The sequence below is a fragment of the Cryptomeria japonica genome, chromosome 4 (genome assembly GCF_030272615.1).
Source record: "Cryptomeria japonica chromosome 4, Sugi_1.0, whole genome shotgun sequence".
NCBI classification, from domain to species: Eukaryota; Viridiplantae; Streptophyta; class Pinopsida; order Cupressales; family Cupressaceae; genus Cryptomeria; species Cryptomeria japonica.
The window spans coordinates 550,720,027-550,734,829 of NC_081408.1; the positions used below are offsets into that span (position 1 = coordinate 550,720,027).

General features: G+C 32.8%; 1 long non-coding RNA gene across 1 annotated transcript; it reads right to left on the minus strand.

The window, feature by feature from the left end:
- Positions 1 to 9,988: 9,988 nt before the first annotated feature.
- Positions 9,989 to 10,584, minus strand: LOC131035007 (uncharacterized). The gene is made up of 2 exons (XR_009103874.2): positions 10,445 to 10,584; positions 9,989 to 10,204 (listed from the first exon to the last, which is right to left on the minus strand). It is a non-coding gene; the product is annotated as an uncharacterized LOC131035007 (long non-coding RNA).
- Positions 10,585 to 14,803: the final 4,219 nt, after the last annotated feature.

A 14,803-nucleotide genomic window follows, 5' to 3' on the forward strand; every position in this document is an offset into this window, starting at 1 on the left:
GCATCTGTAATTTTGGGTTTCAATTGCTCGACAAACTCACAAGATTGTTGAATGAAATTGCAATCTATTCATCATTCTCATACACTTGTCAATTTTGATCATTATCCGAAACTACCGGTCTCATGATCACCCAGACAAAATTCTTATTTCCTAGAAAGTCAGAAACAGGATCAAACTAAGATCCTACTATAGCCAACTAGTTTGCCACTGCATTTTTCTTTTTGGGAAACCCTTGATTATTAAAGGCTTCAAAACTCCCTATCAAATCCCAAACTATATGTTGATATGAGCGCATGAAGATGTGTTTCGGTGTAGAGGTGCCCTAGTCTTGCTTAACCACCAGCTTGGAATCTTTGAGGACTTTCAGCTGCTTAATATCCATGCAGTCTACAAGGTTTGACCCATGGACCAATCCTTCATACTCTGTCTCATTGTTTGAGCAAGAGAATTGAAAATAAAAGGATCTAAGATTTTTCTCACTAGATGGGGATGTTAGGCAAATGCCAACTCTAGATCTTGTCTTACACCTAGCTCCATCAAAATGAAGAGTCCAAAGGTTAGAACTCTGATCCTCTCCTTTTTCACTTTCATCCTAGGAATCCTTTGAAATCTTAGGAATCACTTGATCTTCATCAAAAATCACATAGGTTCCAATTTTGGTAGCATGATAATTGCCAAATGGATTAATGTCTATGAATTCAATTAGGAAAAACTCTTGCTCATGAGTTTGATTACCCATCACCTCCCCATCCTCTAGTAACTCCACATGTCATATTTCATCTTTAGTAATAGAGGTGTGGGTTGCCTTGAAATTCATCAAGGCTTCATCAGCTACATGCTCAACATGCAAAGGTTCTGATAGTATTTTTAACTTATCCCCATGCTTGGTCCTTAAAATAAGGTGCGACCAGTCTAAGGATAGATGCCCACCTATTTTTGCTGAGAAATCTCTTGATAAGAAAAGACCAAAAATAGGAGGAATATCAATTATCACAACCTCCTAGGGAGTTGTGGTGCTAGGAGAAGCATACAAGGTCAGTAGGAATTTTATAATTATACTTATGGCTTGAACTCTATTCCCATCAAGCTACATGACTCCTATATCCAAGGGCTCATATTCTAGCTTTTAGGACTTCAGCTATTTGTTTAGGCATCATAGTGGTATTGGCTCTGGAATTAATCATAGAATAATGATGTAATTTATCTCCTACAATCAAAGTTAAAAAGAAGGGAGTATGCTTCGGTTTATATACCTTTTTGTTTATAGAAGACTCTCCTTCATTTGTGAGCACTATAGCTTGATGTGACTAACTCCCGACTTCAGGCCTTTGTCTTTCGCTAGTGTTAGCTTTGCCATGAACCCAGCTGGGGTCTTTTCTATCTCGCCCAACACTTCTCACAACAAATATTTTTGCTCGGGAATAGCAAGGATATCCCAGAAGGATACACTCATGGGGGCTTATTTGAGTTATTCCACCACATTAAGGATCATTGGGAGGGACATTTTTGGTTGCTTCTACTTGGGTAAAAACACAATTTTGTGTCAAACTTTTATAAAGGAAGTGGCCAACACAACTAAAACTGTTCAACTTTGACTGCATAGAAGTGACATTTCTAAATTGAATTTCAAAATGAAGCAAAATGATCAAATATAGAAATATTAATGAAATTTATGTCTGTTATTTAAAAATAAAAATAAAAAAAAATTGACATTTGTTTAACATATTCAAAGACGGATTTTTTATTGTTGAAAAATACTAAAAATCAAGGTGTCTAGTCAGCATCACCAAAAAAAATGAAAAAGAACTTAATTTTGTTGATTTTAATTTTCCAAATAGAGGACATATATATGTAGTGTTCAAAAAAATTAAAATTAAATTTCGATGTAAATTTTCCTCATAATAATATTTTAAATTCCAGCATAGCTAAATTTGGTAGTTTTCATTCGGCGTAACATTTTGTCTACTAAATTTATGATTATAAAAAAAAAATTATACCCTTTTGGAGAAGATTCTCTCATCTAGTGAAAAATATACTTCTAAATTTTTTTAAACATCATTTAATATATTTTTTTTTAATTTCTAATTAGCTTCTTTTTGAACTTAGAAAACCTACTCACAATGTTAAATTAATATAAAATATTAAAATTAGTCAAAGTACTAAAAAAATTATATGTCTAGATTCGTGACTTCGAGCTCTACAAAAGGGCATTTTTTGATTTTGGTAAAAGAAAATTCTACTCGAAGAAAAATTGAGCAAAAATAAAAAGTTTCAAAAATATAGACAAAATAGGTGATTTGGCTACCGATGACCTACCACATAGGTGAGTCCAGTCGGACTAAGTTTGGTTGAACTATTTTGAATTTTTTTTTTAAATTCTAAGGTCAAGCACTCACAAAAAGTGCCTAAATGGCACTAAGAGTTCGGTTGAACTGAGTTCGACCGAACTCTTGGTGTCATTTAGGCGCCATGTGGTAGGGTGGTAGTCTGGTCAGACTAAGTCTGGCCGAACTACCCCCAATTAGCCCCAAGCGTGACACAACTTCATGCTTTTTCCCACTTATAAGACATGATTTTCTTGGGTTTACGAAAGGGTGGAATTATCACGGGTTGATCCTGAGTTTTATTTGGAGTTGCCTTAGGTTGTCACACCATAGGTTCACTAGTGAATCTTCGCTTCAAGCAGAGATTGTAATCAGATTGCACTTGAGGAGATTTTGAGGTTGAAGCATCATTTGCAAACATTGCTTCTTCACCTTCCATCCATGAGAAAAGAGCATGATCTGGGGTAATTTTAAATTCTTGTTCCAAGGACATGCCTTGCATTTGGGCGGTAAGCACCACATTGTCCATCCCAGGAGAAGCGTATACTCTGATGTTGGGCGTAACTCCTTGACTTTGCTACAATCTATTATAAATTCCCTTGTAGACAATTTTACAACATGTGAGCTTTGTTTTAAGGGAAACACCAAGAATTAGGATCATCCGCTAGATTATTTTGACCCGCGACCAACTCCTTGCTTTGATTTGGCGATATAGCTTGCAAGGGAGTCGAAACTGGCACGATTTGGTCATTTAGCTGTGTTTGAGTAACCTTCATACCTCCCTGAAACTGATTTTATTGATATGGAGGTTTTCCACCTTGATAATTTTGAAATGGGGGTCTTGCAAGTGCCACTTGTTTCCTTTTGATGTTGATTATCTTATTGGAAAAGGTCTGCAATAGGTTCTTCATGTCATTTACCTTGATCGCTAGGGAAGTCGAAGCGAAAGAATTTCTTTGTTGAGCATTGGGATAGATATACATAAACTATGGTGTTGCTAGTGTGCTTGGAGATGCCTGTTTTGGTGCTTGACTTGACAATTCAGTGGGCGGTCTTGGCACAAGCTTTCTAGCATCAATAAGGTTATTCTCGGCTCAAACCACAAGCTCATAGGGGTCCAAAAGAGTGTTCCCACCCAAAGATTGAATCATGACAGATGTGTCAGAATTGAAAGCTTTGAGATAAAAGACAAACACCATATCAGTAGCAAGATGAATAGTTATAGGGATCCTTTGCCAAATTTTATGGAACCTGGCGTTGAAATCGGTCATAGCTTCTTGAGGAGCCCTCTTTATAGTTATTAATTGTTGAAGTAGCAAAGATCTATCACCTTTCTCAATAAAACATTCAAAGAATTGATCTCTAAGTTGGTCGTAGTCAGCAATTGAATTTGGTTGTAGAGATCTATACCAATCTTGAGCTTTCCCTTTGAAGGAGGCCATGAGAAGCCTTAATGCCAAATTTTGTTGTGTGACATTATGCACAGTGCAAGAATCTGCTACATCTTGCAAGTGCTTTGTGGGAGTTCTAGAATCTTCCCCAGTAAATTTCAGCAAATATTTCAGGACAGAAGCTAGGATAGGATCACATTGGGCAGGAGGCATAAGTGGGATAAGGGGACTCCCATTGTTCCATGTAACAAAATATCGAGGAGGAGGAACTACCATTTGCACAGGGGCTTGGATTGGGGCTTGTATACCTCCTATCAAGCTTCTTGCTTGGACTGTTACCAAAGGTGGTACCAATAAGCTTGGGTTTAAGGCAGTTTGAGATCCAGTAATAGGCCTATGGCTCATGCAACCGCTTTAGCCAGACAAAACTTTGGTCCCACCATGCGCACTAGAAAAAAAAACTGTCAATGCCTAACTTTCTTTTAAGACAATAGCCTTATGGGAAGTTCATTGAGCAAGGGACCTATTGGGCCGTAATGAGCAACCTCTAGGATTTTAGATTGAGCAAGGGACCTATTGGGCCTTAATGAGCAACCTCTAGGATTTTAGAAGTGGGCTCTTCATTTATGTAAAGGGAAAAAGGAGAGTTGGAAAAATTGAAAAATAAACAAGCTAAATAAGGCGATACACTAGAGTTTGAAACTTCTTATGCATAGTAAACCATACATGAAATGCACAATTGAAAGGCTAAATAAATTAATAATCACTATTTGCCAAAAGAATTCACAAGCAACATAATACAATTTAAAAATTGCTACTACTAAATTGAAAAAGTCTAAAATATGATTGAACCAGCAAAAGTTACGTCTTATATTACCAAAAACTTAAAAAGATTCAAAAAATCAGCCCTTCTTGTTGGCAATTGACACTCATTCGGTGACTTTCGATCCTTCATTTATGGTTTATGGTTTTCATTGATGGCAACTCTTCTTGGAGATTCAATCCATTGGTCGTGATTTCCCTTATTCGGAAGCAGGACTTAACCAGTAATTCAGGGCTATCTTAGTGATGTTTTGGTCTAGAAAGATTTCCAGTGATTACGGTAATTTTGGTGATTGATTTTGTGATCTTGGTGAATGGGAAGATCCTTAGGAAGCATGTAATTATACTCTTTTAGTCTGGTGCTATGTTTTATTAGAGATTGAAGCCGACTTGAAGCTACACGTTACACTTTTTGTTAGCCGACTTGGAGGAGATTATTTTTTATAATACCAGATATATAAGACTAAATTGGCAATTGGTTTTCGGTGTGTTGCTATTGTAGTGATCCATTCTGGTACGATTGAGCACAGTTTCGCATGCGCATTTGGTTCACAGTTAATCCGGTAGCTGACTGAGACAGAAATAGAGTATTTGTAGAGCGAGTACAGTCAAAGATCTAGTGCTTAACCAGAACTCATTCATGCATCGTCAGATGCTACTTCAGAGTTCATTTCACTGTATTTCATCATTGTAATTTAATTGTAAGTCAGTGAGAGTTCCCTGAGGGTTGTAGCCTTCTGAGAAATTATATTTGAGCAGTGAGCTCTAAGTAGTGAGCCTGAATGCAAGTGCATTCTCCATCTATGTAATATTTATGTACTCTTGGCCATAGTATATGAATATTGTGGGTTCCAGCCCCACTATGGTTTTTCCCTTTCCAGGTTTCCATGTAAAAAATCTATTTTTGTGTATCTATATTTTATTTATTACTTGTTTGTGCTTTTTATTGTTACAGATTGCTAACTGGTAGATACTGATTCACCCCCCCCTCTTAGTGAACCCTTATTCTAACAATTCTTTCAAATTGACATAAAGCATTATCATAAACACATACACAGTCATATGGAAAGGCCAAAAGTTAGCATAGTCCAATTATCAAAATGCCAAATAAAAAATGTTAAAGTCTGAATTACAGAGCTAAAAATTTGTTGTAAGTGTGAACCCCCCTAAATGATAATAAAATTTCTCTTAGCCTTTCCAAACGTTGGCACAGATCCCCAAATAACAACCTGTACTCCTCAGTCACATGACTGGTCCTTCCTCTTATTCCCACATCTTTACCTTTTCATCATTACCGTTATAACTGTCTCAACAAAATAGTTCTACAGATGAACTTATCTTCCCAGAGTGAATTTCCATCGTTGGATGACCCTCCTACCATTTTCACAAGCTTCAGCACCTTTCAAAAATAAGCTTCGCTAATACGTGGATTTGTCCCGATTGTTGGATATGTGGTAACAACGAGGAGCTCCTCACCCTCCTATTCTCTCTTCCCTTCCAAAGGTTTGCGGGTGAGACATGTGGCATGTAGGCAAAGACTCTTGGTGTGTATACCTTCCTCTCTTAGAGAAATCCCGCCCGCTTGATATGTGGTGATTTTGACTTGGAACAAGCAGGCCCTCTCCGAGGCCGAAACATAAATGTCAAAGGAGGACACGTGGTAATATAGCGGAGCTTGGCGAGAGAAAAAGGAAAGAGCTTCCTCAAAACCCCGCCCACTTCACGCGTGGTAGTATAAGGAAAAGGTTACGAACAAAAGAAAGGGGCTCACTGAAATAATGAAGGGGCCCGCGGGAACACTAGGGGCTTTATTCATAGAACCACTAGATACTCTTTCAAAGTATCTCTCAAAAAAGCATCATTGAATTTGGAAGTAGCAATAGTAGATAAAGTATCTTCAAGGGGAGGAGATGAAGTGTCCTCAATAGTGGATATAGTAGCATGTGGAGGAGCACTTTATGTCAGGTGATCACTCCTTGAGGATGTGTCTCCACCAGTTAGATTAGTAAGTAACTTAGTGAAGGGAACATCACAATAAAGATTGAATATCTTCAAACAATTGGTAGATGATGGTCCAAGTAGTGAAAGAGCAGTCAATGTGTAGTATGTGATGAAAATATTGCTCGTATATTGGAATGCCTATTATTCCATGTAAAACTTGACATTTTTGTTAAACCACTTTTTCTTTTGATATTCATTATGTGACTTAGGAACAAGCCTAGGGAGATAGAGTAGTAGACCATGCTCAGGATAGTGATTCTTTATCCTTTGTTTGCAAGACAAATAGTTTCTTGAATTAATCTTGACAACATAAGGATGAAATTATAGTTTTGACATGACAAACCCCCATAAAAGAACTTTATATTAGTTCATGATTATATGCATAATGAATAATCTCTCATGATTATGCCTAAAATTTATTAAAAAAAAAGAAAGAAAGAAGTATGAAAGCATACAAGACACACATAAATTACATCCCTAATTGATTCAATAATAGGGACTGAAGAGGGGGAAAATATGCAAGGTTAGATTCAATGGTAAATATCAAAATAAACATTTAAAATGCAAAGAAAACCATTTATACCTTGCTATTTATACCTTCTCCTTCAAAATGGGCTTGATGAAGTGGAGAATGCGCCCTTGTGCTCCACTTGTTTGGATTTTCCCTTCTTGATGGATGTGGATTGCTCTCCAAGATTTCACATCAAAGAGGGATGTAGTGGATGATGAATTCTCAAAGGATGGATATAGATGCTAAGTGGATGTTTGACTATAGAGGTGATGCTCTTGATGGATTGCTAAATCTATGTGGACAGCATAAGATTGCACAAATCAGAGATGTGAAATGAAGGGGAGAAGACCCCAATTTATAGATTTGAAGGGGGATGAATGGACGGTCAAGATTGAAGATGAATCAAGGGTGGAGACTGAAGGAGAGGATGCACATGGATTGAGAGGACATGAGAGGACAAGGTATGGAGACCAAGAGATTTTCCGTAAAGGCATTTCTTGTCTCCACACTCCACAATGTACATAGGGAAGATATCCGAAGTACATTGGGAAGACAAGAAGGAATTAAAAATTCCTTGGGGGATAAACAAGGGAATTAAAAATTATCAAATAATGAAGTGCATGGGAAAAGGAATTTAAAATTCTTTGGGAAGATGAGAGACATGGGAGAGTGTGAGATTCTGAAATTCTAGAAATGATTAAATTAGGTGCATTTAAGGTTGGAAGGTGAGGAGGGGACAAGTGGACTTAGCCATTTATGGCTATTGATTGACTTGGTGGCTAATCATGAGGATTAGCCACTAGCAAATGATTAAGAAGGTGATTAGGTGGGTTAATAAGAGATTAGGAGATAAGTGGGATTTGTAAGAGGATTTGACAAGAGGAGAGAGAATGAGTGGAGGAATTAAAAATTAGGAAATAATGTTAAGTAGGCTTCTAGAAGAATTAATTAGGCTAATGAAGAATTAGAGAAAGTGATTTGTAGGAAATACATGACTAAGTTAATTAATTGTCATTAATTAACTAAAAGGGGATTTAGAGGAATTAATTAATTTAAGTACTTTAGAAGAATAGGGAATGATTAATTTATTTAATAAATCAATCATTGGACTATAGTGATAGGATTAATTTAATTTAATTTAATTTAATTAATTCTGAGAAGAATAAAGGTAACATAATTAAATCAATTAATTACGTAGAAAGAATTAAATTAATTAAATTTTTTAATTTAATTAATTTTGGACATCTACAAGGACCTCTCTGCAATCATCAATTTACAAGTATAATTCATAGACAATATTAGTTTGAGTGAAAAATAACACTTTATAATGATAGTGTATAGTTGACTCTAATAGATTGGACATGAAAAAAAAGCACTTTTGTCAAAAATGACACTCAATTTTAAACTACCCAAAAAAAAGTTCTCTATTTCAAAATTTTGCTTCCATACCTAAATGTGCATTACAAAATTTCCCAAAAAAGAACAAGTTATTTATTTTGCAATACTTGGAGAGAAAATGAGAGATTTGGATTATTTTTGTGCTCAACCTAGCATGAATAAATTTGATAGGTTGCCCTCCACCCCAATTGGGATTGAAATTCCATCACTGTTAAATGCCTCAACTTGATGTAAACGTTTGGCATGAACTGCAATTATAAATTCAAATTCAAATTCAAATTTCAAAAATGTCGCCCTTGCCAATGGGCCCTTGGTCTACTAGTGAAGTTGAATGGCTCCAAATGAGTCTACTAGGGATCCAGTCTTGCTGAGTGCAAAGGCTTTGACATCATAAGGGATGAGGTCAGGATCGTGTCCAGGGTGGCAAAAACGACATCATGAAGGCCCTTGCTAGACTGGTGGCTCACGAGCTTTGTGCCCTTGCTGGACTTCCGTGCTCGCAGGTCTGGACCTCAAAAAAATAAAAAAATAATGACACCTACATCCCAAAAGGTTGACTTCGGTGAAAAAGAAAATGGAAATCTCACATTTTAAATTTTTTGCTCTCCCATTCAGGCAGATCTGCTTTGCCGCATAGACAAGTCAGTGTATAAGTCAATACATAGTTGTGGGTTGAAGCTTTGCTACTACCAAAACAACAGGTTCCGAGATAGAATGCAACAGAAATTGATACCAAGAATGCTGCAAAGGTCGGCATACTAGCAAAGGTCGAACAAGTCGACATGGAAGTTATAACTCAATTGCAACTGACAGCGTCAATACCTCACCATATGTGAGTCCTTCACGTGAAAGGAAACGTGGTCGACATGGAAGAGAGAAAAATTGTAGGTCAACTAGAAGAGCACAAATTCCAACCGACGCAAAAGATGCACATTTCAATGCTGACCTGGACACCAAAAAACAAATATGAATTTCAAATATGCTTAAAAAGGCAACTCCTGCTCGAAAGATAAGCGGGCCAAAAGAAAATGGCATCCAAATTTGAAAAACTAAATGTTGTCCACACGACTACTCAATTTTCTTTCCCGAATTACAAATGAAATCCGAAAATATTGAGGAGAATACTAGTTCAAAGTCTGCCAGATGTTACGCCTGACCACTACAACTCGAAGGCCAAATTTAAGTCAAATTTGAGGTTGATTTCCCAGGCAGCGCTAGCTGAGAATCATCAAAATGGATTCCAATTTGGAACGGAAGTATTAACGCCAAAAATTAAGCCAAATAAGTGTCGAAGCAGCAAAAAGCTGCCAAATACAAGCCGATTTGTAATTTTTTGCATAGATCTTTAAGCGTGATTTTCAAATATTTGTAGATTCATATGTTTAAGCTGCAAATATTGCAAATATTCTAACGTCGAGCAGAGATTCCATCACGAGAAAATGTCAAAAAGTGCAAATATCGGAATGCCTTTTCCATAAACAACCGCCTCTACAAAAATTTATACGACTCTACAAAGCAGATTCAAAATGCCACAAAGTGCAGATGCCAGAAAACAAGTATTGCAAATATTTGAACGCCTTTGCAGAATGCAGATACAAGAAAGAAGATTTGCAAATATTTCAAACAAATGACGCAAAAATGTAAACTTTCCTACAAATATTAAGATGCCTTGCAAATATTTATAGATCAAGAGCAAATATTGCGAAATATTTACATGCCGGAGATTACAGAGGATTTTGTACAGCAAATTCACATGCCTGCACAAATGAGTAAGTATTGTAAATATTTCTATGCCTCTGCAAGCATTGCTGATTATTGAAACGCCTCTGTAAGGCAAACCATCAAATATAGCAAATTTTTAAAAAATCCAAATATTGACCAAAAAATACAAATAATTGATTGGTTTAAAGAAATAATCGATTAATTTCAAAAAATAATGATCTAAACTGAACTTTTGTAAATAACGTTTAAATTTACCGCATAGGTGCAGAATTTACCAGTAATTTGCAATGTTCATGTCAAAAATTGATGAAATATAAATATCGACATAATTGCAGCCGTCATTTATATCTTCATATGAACTTTCTTGCAAATTATTTTTGCATCTTAAATTGCACGAGAATTGTCAAGAACTTTGGGCAAGATAGAAACAACAAAAGAGAAGACTGATGTAATGAGTGAGGTGATTATATAGGAGAGATGTCCTACCTACCACTCTACTTACCTTGTCAATTTATTGTAATTGAATAATGTGTGTCTATTAATGAAGATAGTTAGATTTATGCACTTAGGTTTTATATATAAGAATTATATTATTTCTGTTGAGTTAATTTTATCATTCTATTTCTAGTGTACACATTTAAGCTTGCTCTTCATCCATGAATTCAATCTTTGATGATCTAGTTTACACGTTTAATTTTCCTCTTCATCAATGGATTCAATATTTGATGATCTCTAGATTCTTCTATGAGAACTTTCAAAAAATAGAACATTAGTCAATAATGGTTTTAATTATACTCTAATATGTTTCTATCATTCTAGTAATATTTAAAATACCTTGAGAAATATCAACCTTCAAATGTGCATATTACAATAATTGTCAGGTAATTCACACATATGGTACATTAATGTATGATTAAATACAAATGTAAGTTATTATTCTTCAATATACTTATATTGAGAGAATCTTGGATGGTATTTAAATCGTGTATGGATTATCATTAATGATTACAATTAATAGATATAGATACAGAAATAGAAATAGAAGACCACATTAAAATATGTGTTCATAGTCAACTTACAGCAAAAACTATATTTAGTTTGTGAAACTATTAATGAAAAATAGAAAATTAGTTTGGTATCTCTTTTAAAAACCATCATTAATATTTAACTACTAAAAAATTAGTAAGGTAAATATGAGCAAATATTAATTTATGTATAATAGATTATATTTTTTATTATTTATTCATTCTATGAACTGAAAATTTTATAGAAAAAAAAAATCATTTCAATAATTTTAAGTTGAATATTTTAAAAATATACAATAATTAAATGTGCATCCAATAATTTTATAACTAATGATAAAAATAAAAAATAAAATAAACTAGCTCAATCAAGATTCTCTTCTCTAATATAATTATTTTTTTAACTTTTAAAATGAAATTCATTACTTACATTAAAGGAATCAAACTCAATTGTTGAATTTTATGACCTATTTGGCTTGAAGAATAAAAATACAATATTAATTAAAATTATAAGAAATTAGAATAGAAGTGTTGGAAATAGTATGCTTTTATATATTTTTTAAAATGTTTTTCAAATTGATTTCATATATGTATTTGAAAAACATGTATGATTAAAAAATCTTTATATGAATCAATTTTAGTCATAAAAAAAAATCTAGAACATGGTTATTTCTATATAGTGATTACTTTTTAATTAAAAATATATAACTTTTGATTTACCAAAATTTACCTATATATGAGGGAAAAGTTATGTTCTTTTGCTCATGTATGCATACAATATGGACTAAATAATTGGTTTAGATTTGTATCTTATGAAAATGAAATATCAATAAATATTGAGTTATTATAATAGACAAATAAATCAACATGACTAAGATTGAATGTACTTAAACATAAAAAGAAATAATAAACAAAAAAATAAATGTAAAAAACTTATATATATAAATATAATATTATAGAAAAGAATATTATTTATAATTATATAGATATATTAAAACATTACCCTAAACTACATGTGAAATTGAATAATAAAACTAAACATAATTTTATGACTACTTCAATAATTATAGTTAATTTTGTGTTTATTATAATCTTAATATTATAATCAAAATAGAATCATACATTATAATAATTAATGTATTTTAAAATCAAACAATGACAATCAATTAGTCATCATGATAATAATTATTGTCTACTAAAATCAACAATAATTATTTAGTTAATCCACATAATCATAACCATGGCATTGTATTCAAATGTCATAAAATGGTGTAAAAATATTTAACTTTGTAAATTATAATTTATGTTTACTAAAAGTAATTTTAAAAATAAATTTATTTTTTTAAATGATTAAAAATATGAATATTTATGATTAAAATGTTATTTATAATATTAAAATATAAAGTGTAATAATATGAATGCAAGAAAAAAAGTTGAAATAATTCATATATTAAAAATTATAATTATTTATTTAAAATTTTAAAAATAAATAGATATTTTTTGTTTTATTATAGATTTGTTGGGAAAATAGTAAACAAAGTTCTGATATCTTAATTACATTTAAGTAATTAAATCATGTTTAAAAAAGAAATTGTAAGACACATTCATAAATAATATTTTCATATACCTAAAATAAATAGATAATATTAAATGCCTAAAGAGCACTAGAGTCAAATAGCACATTAATGCATTTCTTATAGGATATTAGTCGATAGTGAACTTTTAGAATTCCTCTAGGAGGAATTATCTCTTTTGCAATGAGGTGGTTTACCATTTGATAAAATATTTCACTTTGGAGGGAAGATTTTGGTGTATATATTGCCTACCATTTCCTTCTATTGAATCATTTGTGTCACAAACCTATTCATAAGCTTGCCCACCTACATATTGTTGTCTATGGAGAATTCTATGAAGGATGTGTTGTGAAATAAAGTTACTCTACCCCTATAACTAGGGCTAATTATGTTTGTACTACTTGGAAGAAACCATTTCTTGGGAAGCCCAAGAGTAAGCTTGGGAAGTGTAAAGGGTAAGCTAAATACACACTCAATTTGCAAACAAGAAGTGAAGATCTATTAGATTTGCAACTATTGAAAAGAGATAAAAGAGTATCCCGTGTAGGAAGATGTAAATGTTGTTGGTTTAAAAAAAATAAGAATAATACATATGTGCCTAGGGAATTTGAATAGGATAAATCTAAAGGGAATAATAATGCTTCTATTTTTGAAGATAGTGACTTTAGAGAAATGTAAAGAGTGGATATTTAAGCTTGGGTTACTCAATATTATAGCTTGGGATATTTAAACTTTTCTTGCTTCTAAGAAATTGAATATGGAAGCTATAAAGAGAAGAAAATTAGTGATGAGAAACAATATAAATAGGAAAAATATAGGTAAAATCAAATAGAAGGAGATTAAATATTAAAAGAAGAAAATTTGAACACTTAAATAAAATGGGCAACTTTCTAGAAGAAGTGATATCAAGGAGGCAAAAATTAAATATGGTGCTCCCTACATTTGTAAAGAGATTATAATTTGATCTAGTTTATGTTTATGCTTACATTAATATAGGTTGGAACTAAAAATGCTAATTTACCAGAATATAAAGCACAAAATTTATAAACTAATTTCATAATAGAAAGAATAGAAAGTAAGAAACTTTGTGTCAAAAGATATAGAATATCATCTAGGATGCCAATGTGTTGCATGGATATTTACACAAAGAAATATCATTTGTATGACCTAAATATTCGGGCATTTTTAGAGAATATAAATATAGCCTAATAATTTACCAAATATCCAACCAAATAAGGGAACATACCAACAAATCCTAGATAATAAAACAAAGAAATAAATATATGCTAAATAATAAAATTCTCATGATTTTAATAAAAATTAAAATAAATTAACAAAAAAGAAAATTGTTACAAAACATTATGTGATTGAGTAATCTCAGAACACTTGCAAACACAAAGAAGAAAAAAAATATTTGGGGTTGGTTGGGGATTTTTTTTCAGGTCAAACCTTTATTTTCATATTTCTACCTAGGCCAAGATATAGAAAATAAATATTGTGTTCGGGTGCTCATATCCTGAGTGCATTTGGGAATTTTTAAGACTATTGTATGTACAATAATAAAGACTAGAATGAAAGGTGAAAGGGATGTGAGGGTCCCAAGGTGCTCAAGGGTATCACAAAAATAGCTTTCTAAAATAAAAATAATCAAATAAAGAAAGAAAGCATAAGGAAAATAAGAACAATAACACATGTAGATATCTAGGGAAGACACTTGAGGATAGTAATGTAGGAGAATTCTATAGAAGCATAGAGATTGAGAGTTTTGCAATTGCAAGAAGAAAATCCAAAGAGATCCAAGAAACTAAAACCAAAATATTAGATTGAAAACAAAGGGACAAAGAAAGAGAAAGAAATTAACAATTTGTTTAAACTCATCTTGAGTTACTGTTGGTGTAAATAATTATTCATCTTGGATATTATTACACTTTACTTAAGTTTACTTAGGTACATGCATTTAATAGTAGTTTGGGTATGAGACACTTGGGTGTTTGTGCCACATTGGGATAGTGTGTGTAGAAGAATTTCCACCTTTTAT